Here is a 16,792-nt window from a genome sequence, read left to right as displayed (position 1 = left end):
GCCATTTGGATATATCTCCCACTTATCGAGAGTGACGAATGCGCAATCTGACATTAACTATTCTGCAATTACTTTGTGTGATACCCAACCCTGCTCTCACACACCCCAAGCTCTCACCTGTTGGATCGTGCTCGCACAGAATCAAAGTATCAGACTCCATAATCCAGAATCACTAATTAACGAATGTTTGAGTCTGAGGATTAGTTATACATACTAATACCAATGAGATGAACAATTGACACATTAGATAAATCAATCCATTCTGTCATCTCAAGTCGGGTCCCAATCCTAATGAACTCCTTTACCGGATCCATGTAACTGTCTAGATATCTGAATATCTAAAGCTTGTGAGATCAGCTTTCTGTCTCGACAGACACTGTTACATGCAAGTCTCAATAGTAATATGCCAACCCCTATAACATATTACTTGACTTGGGTTTACTTTAAGTCTATTGGTTCTATTATAAAGTACAGTCTCACTTCATGCTTGTATGAACACTTTATAACTACTTAAATAAACTTAGGGTTACTTTCTTTATGAAAGATTTGTGCCTTTATATATAGTTACATTTTAATGCTATATATTTGATTAAAAATATGATCAAATAAACAATTTATTCATTAATATTAATATCCTAAAACAATTGTCTTTAGGACACTAAACTCCAACAGTATTACATTCCTAGCCTTATTGTAATAAGAGGAAATAATAATTATTTTAAAATTTATTCTAGCATTCAAATAATTATCCAAAACTTCGTAATCTAAAATAATTTGAACGAACCCAATGCCTCACTATACCCATCAACTTTAATATCACAAAAATATAACAAATTTCAAAGAGTATAATATAACTCATCAATTATTATATTTTTTGATAAAATTCTAGAAAATCAAACCATTTTGAATATGTTCAAGTTCAAAAATTAAAGTTACTCTAAACAATTTTCAATAATTTCGTGCTAAATATTCATACTTCACCGGAAATTCTTTATAAATTACCCAAATAGTAATTACCTGAAAATTTTAAACTTACCACACGAAGAACTCGAGTATACCAACATAGTCATTGCAACCGTAAAGTTCAGATATACTGTTGAAATACTTTAAATCGTTCAAGAAGTCACCGAATTAGAAACACTTATGTTTCCACCCGTCAAGCTCTGACCAAGAGCCAAAACACCCTATTTGCTCTGATTTCGAACCTACCCAATGGTTATTTAGCCTTCTAAGTTCATTTTTGGTGTCAGAATTGAGAAAAAAGGGCTGGAATATTGCAAATTGTTGACAACAACCATAAAAACGAATTTCTTTCCACAGTTTCTCAAGATGGCAATTTTCCCCTCTAAAATTACCATGAACCCGTTCTATATGAGCCTCATTTTGATGTAACAAGTTCAAATTATTGTCGGACGAGGAAGAACGGAAGTGTTAAGCCCAAAATATAGCTAAAATATCATCAATATTTATATCAGTTTTGTTATAAATTCGTGCTGTTTATATCTATTTAGAGTACTTTTACGTCCGAATATGTTTCTTTCATGCAAGGTACCTAAATATTTGGTAAAATCCAAATAGGAACGAAAATAGGTCAGAAACGAACGAAAAACCCTACGAAAAGAGTCAAAGACGACGAAAATCAAACGCACCGAAACGAAGACGAGGAACGAAGTCAGAGACAGGACAAACATCCCGTGTCGCGACCGAGATTCCCCATTCTCGGTCGCGACACGCATCGGCCAGTCACTCTTCCCTTTCGTTCGAAGGCTAAAATTTCACTTTGCCATTCTCGACTGAGAATTTCCATTCTCAGTAACTTTAGATTTTCAGGCAGCTACATGTTCGTTTTCATAGAAACGCGTCCGTTCGATTGGATAGGAACGTCTCTTCGCAATAGACACGTCCCCTAGACTCGACTCTTCAACAACTATAAATAAGAGTTGATTTCAGAGTTGAAAATATATATTTGAGAGTTAAGATTTAGTACAGAATTAATGCAGAAATTCTGAGTCAAACGATTCAGAGTTAGAAGTTCGATTTTGTAAAAAGCAATATGATGTACACACATTGTTTATTAAATAATTACATACACAGTAGCATTTAGATTTAGATTAAGATCTGTTTATATTAGTTTACATTTTGGTAGTCGACGAACAATCTCTATTCCGAAGATTCAGCGAGAAGATTAAGTAGCGGATTCGACCCACGAGCCTGACAAACTCTAAACGAGGTTTGAGGAAAGGATTGACGACCCGGAACTCTTATGTCGTTCAAATGCTTCCATGCTTTTTATTCTCTGTAAACTTGTATCAAATTCATACTTCATCTAATAAAGTTCATGCAATTCAATATATTTTTATGTAGCACTTCTGTAACTGATTCGAAGTGAGTTCTGGTGTTTTCATTAAAACGTAGTTAAATTCAAAATCATTACAAGGAAACTTTGTTGAACACTTAGGCAAATTAATTCTTACGCAAATAAGTGTTAATTTGGTTAAGGTAGCGATCTATCCCGATCGTAGGAAGATTGTCTGCGGTTCAAAGCCCTTTAATTGAAGGAGTTTACATTATTACATTTTTATAGTTTATACAAAGTTTAAAGTTGTTTTCTTTGCTTAATGCAAACGAATACAATTATTCTCTTATTTTTAGATACTAAACGTTTTTGTTTTGTGATTCATATTCAAAACAGAATTGATTTCTAACATTCTACATGTTCTATCCTAATTCTTATTCAATCAATATAAAAACCCAATTTAAATTAACGATTATCTATTTCTATAAACCTTAAGTCGTATTTAAACTACACTTAAATAAGTTTTTTGTTGAAAAACGTTTCCTGTGGGATCGATATCTTTTTATTACTACAAGCGAAACCGTGCACTTGCGGAAATCGCTCAACAAGTTTTTGGCGCCGTTGCCGGGGAACGCCAAAATTTTTAACAAAAATTTAGATTTTTCGTGTTTTATTTCGAATCTAGGTTTATACATACTTATTTTAACTTTTGTAATTTATTAATTTTAATTTACTAATATATTTATTTTTCAATTTTGATTTGAAGGTAGTTTCGGTTCATGTAAGATTTCAAGTTCATGCGCAGTTCTCGAAGTTCATGCATTGCACCAAACCCATTAGATCCAGAAATTGAAAAGACAATTAAAAAGAAAAAGAAAGACAAGAAAAACAAAGAAAAACAAAATTCAGAACCACAGCCAGAAAATATGGCAACACTTATGGATTACGCTAGGCCAGGAGTAGCCGGTGTAACAAATAGCATAGTTAGACCCCAAATAAACGCACACCAATTTGAAATTAAGCCAACTTTGCTTAATATGTTGCAAAATAATGTAATGTTTTATGGGTTACCTAACGAAAATCCTAACACCCACTTGACAAATTTCTTAGAAAATGCGACACTTTTAAAATAACAAATGTGACTGCCAAAGCAATCAAGCTTCGCCTTTTTCCTTTCACTTTGAAGGATAGAGCCAAAGAGTGGTTAACTTCTATACTAGGCGCAACATTTGAAACTTGGGACCAACTAGCCAAAACATTTTTATCAAAATATTTTCCTTTAGCAAAAACCGCAAGAGTCGTAAAAGAGTTAACATCTTTTTCTCAAAATGATAATGAAACTCTTTATGAGGCTTGGGAACGTTTTAAAGAACTTCAACGTTTATGCCCACACCACCAATTTCCCGATGCACTTTTAATGCAAACATTTTATAATGGATTAAATCCTACAACTAGAGGTTCATTAGATGCTATGTCGGGAGGGTTATTTATGAAGAAGACATCAGCCCAAGTAAGAGAACTTTTGGAGGAAATGGCAATCAATAGCAGTATGTGGCCCGCAGAACGTGGGCATATACCGGTGGCGAAACCATCATCCTCAACCACATCATCCGTTAAAGGTATAGTGAATCTTGATCTAGTCGCGATGTTACAAGCCCAATTTTCTGCCTTATCGCACAAAATTGATATGTTTATGGCACCGTGCGATGTCAACGGTAATCCAATCCAAACGGATGTGGATTATGAAGGTATAAGCGAGATCGAACAGGTAAATTTTGTCCAAGGGCAAAACCAAACTAATAATCCTTATTCTAATACTTATAATCCCGGATGGAGGAATCATCCTAACTTTAATTGGAAAGATAATAATAATAATAATGCAAATGCTAATCAAAATCGTACTAATAATTATCAAAATCAATCAAGAGATACGATTTGCACTTTATCTTCTAAAATCGACAAATTTATTGATGCTATCAGTGGAAAAATAAGTAATCACGACGATGGTTTTAAATAGATCGAGAATAAATTCGATCAGCTTATTAAAAACCACTCATCTAGCATCTATAATTTAGAGGTTCAAATTGGTCAAATTGCTAAATCAATTCCATCCCGAAAAGAGGGAAGTCTTCCCAGCCATACGGAAGAAAATCCGAAGGAGCATGTAAAGGCTATCACTCTTCGTTCAGGGAAAAATTATTTAGGCCCGGAAATGCCCGGAGACTCAACTCAGGAACTGATTTACCAAAATCCAAAGAAGATACATTAAATACAAAAAAATCACCAATTGACTCAAGTACAAAGACTTTTGTACCCAAACCACATTTTCCACACAAAGTCCGAAATAAGGACTATGACAAACAACTTTTAACATTTTTAGACAAACTTAAAAATTTGCATATTAATTTGACGTTTATGGATGCGATTACGCAAATTCCTAACTATGGTAAATTCTTAAAAGATTTAATTTCAAAGAAAATTAGTTGGGAAGGAATTTCATCCATTTCGCTAACTGAGGACTGTAGTTCAATAGTGTCAAGCAATTTGCCCACTAAACTCAAAGATCCCGGATGTTTTACCATTCCGTGTAAATTGGGAGATATTGAATTCCCAAGTTGTCTTTGTGATTTAGGAGCAAGTATAAACTTAATGCCGTTGTCTATTTTTAATAGGTTAGGTTTAGAAGAAGATATCAAACGTACCAATATGGTTTTGCAATTAGCGGATCAAACCACTAAGAGACCATATGGTATAATCGAGGACGTTTTAGTTAAAGTTGACAAATTTATTTTTCCTACCGATTTCGTTATATTAGACTTTGCATATGACGTTAATTGTCCACTAATTTTTGGTAGACCGTTTATGAACACGGGACGTGCTCTAGTCGATGTGTCGGAAGGGAAAGTAGTTTTAAGGATAGGAGAAGATAAGATCGAGTTTAATATGAACAAAGCAATGAAATATCCTATAGAGGAATTCACTTGTATGAAACTTGATTTAGTCGAAGAATGTGTTAATGACATAATTCAAAAAGAAGAAATAATAGAACCTATAATGGGAGAAGAATTAGAAGATAAGGACCTAGAGCCTTTGATTCGAGAAGATGGACCAGTTTCGCCTTCAATTGTAATACCCCCTAAATTAGAACTTAAAGAGTTACCAAACCATTTGAGGTACGCTTTCTTAGGCGGAGGCGATTCTCTACCTATAATTATCTCTAACAAGTTAACACGAGTTCAGAAGAAAAATTGAAAGAAGTTGTTAGAAATAGGATAGGAAGTATGGGATGGCAAATTTCAAACTTAAAAGGAATTAATCCTAGTATTGTAATGCACAGAATTCACTTAGAAGAAGATAAGCCACCTAAAGTGGATAGGCAAAGACGCTTAAATCCGAACATGAAAGAAGTAGTAAAAAATGAGATTACTAAACTTTTAGACAATGGAATCATTTATCCTATCTCGGATAGTGAATGGGTTAGTCCAATCCATTGTGTACGTAAAAAGGGAGGCATAACTGTTGTAAGGAACGACGAAGATGAATTAATACCTACGCGAACCACCACCGGTTGGAGGGTTTGTATAGATTATAGGAACCTAAATAAAGCAACCAGGAAAGATCATTTTCCTCTACCTTTCATTGATCAAATGATCGAAAGGATAGTCGGTCATGCTTTTTATTGTTTTTCTAGATGGTTATTTTGGATTCTTTCAAATTTATATTTACCCGGATGACCAAGATAAAACAACCTTCACATGTCCTTATGGAACCTTTGCATATAAGAGAATGCCATTTGGTCTATGTAATGCACCAGCAACATTTCAACGTTGTATGCCTGCAATTTTTAACGATTTCATTGAAGATATCATGGAAGTTTTCATGGACGATTTTTCAGTTTATGGAGATTCTTTTGATGCATGTTTAGGAAATTTAGATAAAGTATTGTCTAGATGTGAAGAAACGAATTTAGTCTTAAACTGGGAAAAATGTCATTTCATGGTTGACGAGGGAATTATTTTAGGTCATAAAATATCTGAAAATGGATTAGAAGTGGATAGAGCAAAAACTTCAGTGATAGAAAAATTACCCCCTCCAACTACTGTTAAGGGAGTAAGATCATTTTTAGGACATGCCAGTTTTTACAGACGATTTATTAAAAACTTTTCTGTAATTTCCAAACCACTTACTAATTTACTTATGAAAGATTAAACCTTTGATTTTAATGAAGATTGTGTTAAAGCTTTTGAAACATTGAAAGCAGCTTTAGTCAGTGCACCAATAATTGCTAAACCCGATTGGGATTTACCTTTTGAAATCATGTGTGATGCAAGTGACTTAGCCATAGGATGTGTTTTAGGTCAAAGGAAAGATAAGAAACTTCATGTTATTTATTATGCCAGTCACACATTGTCCGGTGCACAATTAAATTACACCACAATCGAAAAAGAAATGCTAGCGGTAGTTTTTGCATGTGATAAGTTTAGGTCATATCTGCTAGGATCTAAAGTTATTATATATACCGATCACGCGGCTTTAAGATATCTATTTGCTAAGAAAGATGCAAAACCACGTCTGATTAGATGGATCCTGTTATTACAAGAATTTGATATAGAAATTAAAGACAAAAAGGGTGTAGAAAACCTTATCGCCGATCATCTATCAAGACTCGAAGATGAAAACGGTCCTATTGGTGAAACTATCGGTATACGAGATGATTTCCCTGATAAATATCTCTATCAGATAAAAAGTGTCATGTCACCATGGTATGCGGATATAGCCAATTATCTCGCAGCTAACATTGTTCCAGAAGGGTTAAGTTTCCAACAAAGGAAAAAATTCTTTTTCGATATTAAACAGTATTTTTGGGAAGATCCTTTCTTTTTCAAAACTTGTGGTGATGGTATGATGAGGAGATGCGTTAGCGAAAATGAATACAGGTCTATAATGTCAGAATGCCATTCTAGCTCTTATGGAGGGCATAACGGCGTTAGTAAAACAGTTGCTAGGATATTAGAATGTGGATTCTTTTGGCCTACATTGTTTAAGGACGTTCGTTCATTTATTATTTATTGTGACAAATGTCAAAGAACCGGGAATTTAGGAAGGAAAGATGAGATGCCTCTCACAAACATGTTGGAAGTTGAAGTCTTCGACGTTTGGGGGATCGATTTCATGAGACCTTTTCCCCCTTCTTTTGGTAAAACTTATATTTAGTAGCCGTAGATTATGTTTCAAAGTGGGTTGAAGCAATTGCAACCCCTACAAATGATGCTAAGGTTGTCGTTAAGTTTCTTGAAGATATATTTTGTAGATTTGGATGCCCTAGAGTCATGATAAGTGATGGAGGTACCCATTTCATAAACCGAAGTTTTGAATCACTTATGAGAAAATATGGAGTACACCACCGCGTATCTACGCCATACCATCCTCAATCGAATGGTCAAACAGAGATATCAAATAGAGAACTCAAGTGGATTCTAGAGAAAACGGTTTCGTCTTCAAGAAGAGACTGGTCTTGTAAACTTAACAATGCGTTATGGGCATATCGTACTGCATTTAAAACACCTATAGGAATGACACCGTACTGACTTGTGTATGGGAATGCTTGTCATTTGCCAGTAGAACTTGAACATAAAGCTTATTGGGCTATTAAAGCACTTAACTATGATCTGCAACAAGCAGGTAAGAAACGTTTGTTCGACTTAAACGAGTTGGATGAATTACGTCATTTATCTTACAAAAATGCAAAGATATATAAAGAAAAAGTGAAAAAATGGCACGATGCCAAAACTAAAGTCAAAAGCTTTAGTGTTGGAGATAAGGTACTATTGTTTAATTCACGACTCCGGTTGTTCCCAGGTAAACTTAAGTCTAGATGGACATGACCATTTTTAGTCGTTGAAACTTTCGACTATGGATCTTTAGAACTTGAAGGACCTCAAGGAGTTCGTTTTAAGGTTAACGGTAATAGATGCAAAATTTATTATGAAAACGCTCAAATTAGGGAAATTGAGTTCATAACAAAATTTCATGAAGATTAATTCGTTAATTTTCATATAATTCTTTTGTTTTGTTTTTGTTTGAATTTTTAGTTTAGCTTTTATTTTGTTTTGTTTTATTTTTACACATTTCATTTTATCATTTTTAGTTTTTAGATAGGTTTATATCAAGTTTTAAATCAATAAAAATTATTTCAGTCATGTTTTTAATCAATTTTCAGGAATTAATGTATATTAGAGAAATTCAGGAATCTCAGTTGAGATTTCCGGATTCTCAGTTGAGAATCAGGAGTTTCTGTCACATCCGTGTCTAAATTTCTAGAATTTATACATTGATAGTAATATATATTATAATTATTGGGTGTGTGAAGTTAAATCGGTGTTATAGAAAAAGTTTGGAGTTAATTTAATGATTTTATGTGTAAATTAAAAGTTTAGAGTAATTTTTAAAAGATTATAGAAAGATGGAGGATCAGACGTGATATTTATTAAATTTTTTCTCAAATCTTCCAGATAATATCGATGATCATCATCTATATCTTTTCCATTTCTTTTTCAATTCCTTTTAAAAATTCATCAGTTTTCTCTGAACCGTTTCTCCACCGTTTCTTTGATTTACGGAGATTCGACCGTCCGAATCCCTCGAAATTGAAAACATAGCATCTTTATGCATAGTTCTAAGTCCTAACTAAAGAGTTTTTGAGTTTTGGAAGTGTTTGGAGGGAAAACGTGTTAGACAGTATTTAGAGGAGAATCGATCGGGTGTATTTTCTTCAATTAATAGCCAAGGTAAGTAACTATCAACTATATTTTGAGTTTTATGTATATAGATATATATATATAATCAAAGAATTTTCAGAAATTGATATTTCAGGGGTTATGCAGGAATTTTGTAAAATTGGGGTTTTCATAATTTTGCTTTTTATTGTGAAATTATGGTTCAAATGAAGCTATTGACTATGCTTATTTGTGATTTTCGGATTTTACTTGATTATGTTGATTTAAGGCTTAATTTGATTGATTTTTGGAATTTTTATTGATTAAGGATTGATATTTTGAATAACTGATTATGAAATAGTTTGGAATTTGATTGTGAAATGAAATTTGAGCATGTTATGATTTTATGATTTTATATCCATTGAGAGTTATCCGGATCGATGGTTTTATATTTGAAGACCATGTTCAGTGAGGGACATGGACTGTGTACACAGTTTGAAGACCTATTGGGTATGACAGTGAAGTGTTGGGTAAGACCATATGGGATTGGCAATGTTAAGAGACGTCTCGATTATATATGTGGTTATGTATTGATACTTAAGGGGAGAAACTCGATGATGGATTCAATGTTTTAAGTTCATTTTGATTATGTTTTCGGTTATGATTGATTTTGATATAAGGTTTTACGTTTGATTGATTACGAGTTGGTTTGATAAAACATTTATTTGCTTACAAGTTGGTTTGATAAACGTTTATTTGTTTTGATTCGTTTTGATAAGACGCATTATATATATAACGTTATATGAACTTAAGTTTTGAGTATATTTGAGAAGGTTTTGATTAAATCCCTTTATAAAGGTATATATGTAGCTATGTTAAGTAAAGTTAGTTTTTATAGCTGATAGTTTCTTACTGAGATTTTTGTCTCATGTTTTTAAATGTTTTAATGTTTTTAGGTGAGAAAGTACAGGATATAGAGAAGGTTACCGATCGATTAAGCGAGGTATAGAACTTTGATATTTCAATTGTAATATAATGGAGTTGGGAAATCCATGTGAGGTCCTCGAATGACTAATGTAGTAAGATATGAATTAATATATATTAAAGAGAAGTTTTGATTATGATCTTTATATTTCACGCCCGATGCCGATTGAGGTCGTCTAGGGTCGGGTGTGACAGTTTCAGTTTGTCTCAGGAAGGTAGGCAATTTTCTGAACTTACCGAGATTATGGAATCTCAGTTGAGATTTCAGGATTCCAAAATTTCAAAGGAAAGGAAGCAAAAATTTTCTGATCTTACCGAGAATTTATATTCTCGGCCGAGAATCGGAATATATGAGTTTCGATGCCTGATTTCCAAAGGGAAATCAGCGTGTCGCGACCGAGATTCACCATTCTCGGTCGCGACACGGGGTATGTCAGACCTGTATCCTTTCTTTTCTTCTTTTTCCATGCAGACATAACTGTTCAAACTCGAAAAATTGAGTTTCTTCAAGTCCAAGAGGTCCAATTTGATGCCTTTTCGCAACAAAGAGACACAATATTCCGTCCTATTCATTTCATCTTTATCAGACACATTTCTGACTTCTTTCAAAATTCTTTCAAACACTTTAAGTTCCAGAGATTTTTTTCTTGCTTCAACAACATGACTTCCAAGCATAAATCTTCCAGGAAGGTTGCTGCTTCACGCCATAAGCGTCCTGACTTGTCAGAACGCTACGGTGCGCCATTTCCTATATACAATCATGATGAAGGCCGGCGATATTACCAACTTCGCTACAAATTCTTTGTTGGCATGCTGTATATGGACGAGTTCTTAAATAATGAACTCGGAATTAGCGATGATATGGATCGCTATATGAGGAATTTGGGATGGTCAAAATTTGCCCGTATGCAGTTTCCTATTATTGGAGACTGGATTCTCGAATTCTTCTGTACAGTGCGCTTCGTAAACAAGCGACGGGTTCGTCTGAGTTTTCACAGAGATCGCGAAACCTTTACATTTGGATACCCTGAATTACATGCATGGTTTGGTTTTCCACCACGGGATACAACCATTCATCATCCTGGCAGAGATATGACATCCAAAGACATTTGGAGGATGTTAACCAGATTCTGGCGTTTCAATCCACATCTCGCCTACAACAAATCCATCAACTCTAATTCGATGTTGTATTTACACAAGTTTCTGTGCCACAACTTATTCGGACGCACCTTTAGTAGTGTTGTCCAAGACACGGACTTGTACATACTTGGTGATATTTTCCAAGGCAATACCGTCAATACTTCAAAAATTTTAATGGAAGGTCTTGTTGCCGCTTCTCGATCCAAGGATAAGAAGATTGGTTTCGGCAATATTATCTGTGGCATAATTCTCGAGGCCAAGGGCACTATTTCTGTTCCTTGGAGCGATGCTGAATCTTTTCCAACATTAGACTATGAGTTCTTGGAAAGTGAGGGCCTCGTGAAATGTATCTTTAGGGTCGGCCCGCAATTTCTTTCTGTCGAAGAGCGACAAATCTTCGTGCAAATGAAGATAGATCATTATAGGGCCATGCGAATCCCGATTCAAAGGGATGAATATTTATATTAGTTAGGTTTGTTTGATTTTATGTTTGTAAATATTTGAGTTTTGTTTGATTTTAAGTTTCTTGTATATATGCGTTGTTTTGTAATTCTGTTTTTATGAAATACAATTTCAGATTCATTACCTACTTTCATTCTTTCATTTTTTATATTTTATAATTTTTTCATGATTTCACTTGATCTATAAGTATCATTTTCATGTTAAACACTTGTAATAATGATTGGAATGAAGTGCTTGATAAATCAATTTCCAAAACTCATTTCAGGGTACTTTATATAACTCACTTATATGATTCTTCATAATGAAATTTCATATATCAGTAGTAATTTATTGAACTTAACATACTTAATTTATAAAACGAATCTGTATCACAATTCATTAGTATTGTTTCAGTTTTAATGTTTCTGTTCTTAACCTTACATTAATACCTACTTAAACATACATAAATGTTATTTACAATAATTCATCTAACTTAGATTGTTTAATGCCCATTAATTGTTCATTACTCTCTATTTTAATGTCTTTAATAATTCATTATTAACATTTAATAAGGATAAACCTTTGGGTTTCCTTGGATTTAATGTTTTAGACTTGTATTTTTAAGTTCAGGTATGAATTAATTCAAGTACAGGATGTTTCTACCCAGAAAATCACACGCACGAAGTTAATACGCGCATAATTTAGCCACCAGGGCCGAATCTCGGCTGAGAATGTGAATTCTCGGTAAGTTCAGTGAGCAACAACCAAAATTCGAAGGGATTTTATCCCAGAATTTGCCGTGTCGTGATCGAGATTCTAGATTCTCGGTCGCGACACACGTGCTATAGGCAGTAGGAGGTCCGATTTTTACACTAAATTAAGCCTATTCCTATTCTTAATCTACCTATAATGAATTCTATTCAACCCTATATATACATACTACTTACACAAACATCACATCACCTCAATTTTTACCCAATCTCTCACTCTAAACTCTTCCCAATACACATCTTTACTCTTCCCAATTTATTCATATCCCTATTCCAAATCAATTACCCTTTTCTTTTACCTTCTCTTTCATTCATTCACCCATTACCATTACCAAATCTTCTTCAAGCTTTTGCCTTTCTCTCTATATTCTCTTCTTCTATATTTTCCAATTTTCCAAAACCATCATCATGCCTAGAACCAAAGTTGCCAGACACAAGCCTAAGGTTACGGAAGCCAATTGTCTTCGTATTCGTTGCGGAGCTTACTTCGATATCACTTCCATAGAAGAGGCAAACCGCTTCACTCATTTTTCCAATGCAAAAATGGAGTTTGTAGACATGCATTTCCTACATTTTGATTCGGTAAGAGAGTTATCTTTCTCTACTCGGATTAATGCATACCTTGATACTCTAGGTTGGCAAACTTTTGCTTCCATGAAATTCCCTAACATTACCGAATTTATTGTGGAATTTTTGGTTACTTTACAATTCGATAAGAAGAAGAATTTTATCACCTTTAGGAACAATAGTGTAACTTATACTATTGATTATGAAGCAATGGAGAATATTTTCGGGTTTCCTACAAGTGATTTCGTTGCAAAGCCCAAGGAATTCGATAATGACACCATTTGGAATACTCTTTCGGGTCAAGCCTATTTTAATCCTAAAAACACTTCAAGCAAGATGATTAGGGATAATTGTTTGTTTTACTTTCACAAATTCTTGAGTTTTTCGTTGTTTGGACGTGTTGAGAGTTCCAAAATTCAAGTTCGGGATTTGTTCGTTCTTGATTGCTTGTTGAAAGGTCTAAGGGTTGATAGCATTGGAATGCTATTTGATAATTTGTATCATGTTTCAAGGGCACACACTAAGCAAGTACCTCTAGGAAATTTTATTACTGGTTTAGTGTTGGGTGCTCGTGGAGAATTGGCCGATTATGATATGTCTTCTTACCATGGCTATATCCCTCTTTTGGATATTTCGGCCCTTGACCGAGCCCACTTGTTGCTTAATTTAACTCCTCCCGTTTTTGTTTCATATGAGTCATGTATTGCCCATCTTAGTGGTAATACGGGAGGAGGAGCCTCGAGTTCTCAATTTGTAGGTACCGAAGGAGGCAGAGCAAAGGAGGAAGCGGCGGATGCACCACATGCACAACCCCAAGCCCAAGCACCACAAGAGGAGGATCCTATTGATTTGAGGAGGATTTTGAACCAAATCAATGACTATAATAGACAAATGAACTTGAGAATTGATGATTTGGTTGAGAACAACATGGTGATGAATGACAATATCAACGCCTTGAGGAGGGAGAACAAGTCCACCCGTCGTCGGATGCTCTCATTCTTCCGTTGTCAAAACGTTGAAACTTCACCATCTCCACCAGATTCACCTTCCAATGTTTAGGTTTTATCTTTTCTTTCACATTTCCTTTGTTATGTTTTAATTTGGTACAATTTCTTTTCCATTATGTTTGGTACTATATTACTTTTCTTTTATATTGAATGATTTTCTTTTTATCTTTAAAGTTGCATGAATTTATTTCATCTCTTATTTTGTATGCGTTATTTCGTATAATTTTTCGTGTTTTGTCAATTTTTGCATCAATGAGGACATGGTCCAAATTAAGTGTGGGAGGAGATATTACATATATCATTTTCTTTTTAGTACGAAACAATGAAACGAATGACGATAAAATGAAATGACATCCATTTTTAAGCAACATTTAACATTTTTAAAATGCAACATTTCTTTTATGCAAAGGCAACACATTTTGCAACGTTTAATTCAAAACATAGTATTTCTCAATGACATTATTTTTAAGTAACATCATTATAACTTAGCCTTTTTATATGTATAAGTAAACATTTAACTTATGATTAATTTTAGGTTATCATTATCATTAGAAATAATATATTTCTATACGGGCAACATTTTTGAAATTTTTCACAAATCTTCGATACGATTTTAAGTAAAAATTGTCTCGAGTGAATGTATTTAAGTAAATAAATTCTTTATTCTCAATCTCTATTTTATATCATGAAATTCATGATAAAATAAATCTTATTTTAAATTTTCCATTAGGTTTATAGGCATTAAATTGAACTAACAATTTTTTAGCTCGGTTTGATTCTCGTCTTACATTAACACCAATTGAAGTTTTTAAGAAAACTTTAGTCATAATACATGTTGAATTTTAAGTCAATATAGGATGAATGTGCTATTTTTCTTTTTCCCAAGTTACAATTTTATAACTCATGTTAATAAAATCAATTAGTAGTATTCTTAACTTTTGGCCACGATTGAGACCAACCTTATCACAATCGAGGTATGCAAGGGAAGAAAATTAAGTACCATTTACTTTTGGCCACGATTGCGACCACCCTTATCACAATCGAGGTATGGAAGGAACGTTTAAACACAAATTAAGCGTGTTTAAGTTTAACGTAACGATTGCGTCCACCCATGGCATGGTCGGTACCTCTTAAGCAAACACAAAACAAATAAAATGCATATAAAGTTACGATCGAGACCACCCTTATCTTGGGCATAACTAATCAAATAAATTAACCTAAGTACTTATTCATTTAAATTCATATAATAGTTTAGGTTTGGGAAAGAAAATTTTGTGCTTTGAAATGCCTTGAGATGAAAGACTCAATAACATGCGTGCTTATATCATCCCGAATACTTCAATTTAAAATTGAAAAATACAAGACAAATGATATATCGCCTTTATACCAGTTTGATATTTTGCGTATAAATTTGCCATGCGAAGTTAGTCTTTTCGGCTTAACTAATTTAAAAGGAAATATAGAGATATATGTTTTATTTTCATGAAGAGATTAGTTAAAGAATAACATCAGTGAAATTTTGCTCGGGACTAAAGATTAAGTGTGGAGATTTGTTAAGCCCAAAATATACCTAAAATATCATCAATATTTACATCAGTTTTGCTATAAATTTGTGCTGTTTATATCTATTTAGAGTACTTTTACGTCCGAATATGTTTCTTTCATGCAAGGTACCTAAATATTTGGTAAAATCCAAATAGGAACGAAAAGAGGTCAGAAACGAAGGAAAACCCCTACGAAAAGAGTCAAAGACGATGAAAATCAAACGCACCGAAACGAAGACGAGGAACGAAGTCAGAGACAGGACAAACATCCCGTGTCGCGACCGAGATTCCCCATTCTCGGTCGCGACACGCGTCGGCCAGTCACTCTTCCCTTTCGTTCGAAGGCTGAAATTTCACTTCGCCATTCTCGGCTGAGAATTTCCATTCTCGGTAACTTCAGATTTTCAGGCAGCACAACTTACACATGTTCGTTTTCAAAGAAACGCGTCCGTTCGATTAGATAGGAACGTCTCTTCGCAGAAGACACGTCCCATAGACTCGACTCTTCAACAACTATAAATAAGAGTTGATTTCAGAGTTGAAAATATATATTTGAGAGTTAAGATTTAGTACAGAATTAATGCAGAAATTCTGAGTCAAACGATTCAGAGTTAGAAGTTCGATTTTATAAAAAGCAATATGATGTACACACATTGTTTATCAAATAATTACATACACAGTAGCATTTAGATTTAGATTAAGATCTGTTTATATTAGTTTACATTTTGGTAGTCGACGAACAATCTCTATTCCGAAGATTCAGCGAGAAGATTAAGTAGCGGATTCGACCCACGAGCCTGACAAACTCTAAACGAGGTTTGAGGAAAGGATTGACGACCCGGAACTCTTATGTCGTTCGAATGCTTCCATGCTTTTTATTCTCTGTAAACTTGTATCAAATTCATACTTCATCTAATAAAGTTCATGCAATTCAATATATTTTTATGTAGCACTTCTGTAACTGATTCGAAGTGAGTTCTGGTGTTTTCATTAAAACGTAGTTAAATTCAAAATCATTACAAGGAAACTTTGTTGAACACTTAGGCAAATTAATTCTTACGCAAATAAGTGTTAATTTGGTTAAGATAACGATCTATCCCGACCGTAGGAAGATTGTCTGCGGTTCAAAACCCTTTAATTGAAGGAGTTTACATTATTACATTTTTATAGTTTATACAAAGTTTAAAGTTGTTTTCTTTGCTTAATGCAAACGAATACAATTATTCTCTTATTTTTAGATACTAAACGTTTCTGTTTTGTGATTCATATTCAAAACAGAATTGATTTCTAACATTCTACATGTTCTATCCTAATTCTTATTCAATCA

At 33.8% G+C, this 16,792-nt stretch overlaps 1 non-coding gene across 1 annotated transcript; it reads right to left on the bottom strand.

Annotated features, from left to right (window-relative positions):
* Nucleotides 1-3,590: 3,590 nt before the first annotated feature.
* Nucleotides 3,591-3,697, bottom strand: LOC136234540 (small nucleolar RNA R71). Its single transcript, XR_010691411.1, has one exon. It is a non-coding gene; the product is annotated as a small nucleolar RNA R71 (small nucleolar RNA).
* Nucleotides 3,698-16,792: the final 13,095 nt, after the last annotated feature.

This window comes from Euphorbia lathyris, chromosome 6, assembly GCF_963576675.1.
Source record: "Euphorbia lathyris chromosome 6, ddEupLath1.1, whole genome shotgun sequence".
In the NCBI taxonomy this organism is placed as follows: Eukaryota; Viridiplantae; Streptophyta; class Magnoliopsida; order Malpighiales; family Euphorbiaceae; genus Euphorbia; species Euphorbia lathyris.
The sequence above is the reverse complement of the archived record's forward strand: the minus strand, read 5'-3'. Positions and strand labels throughout refer to the sequence as shown.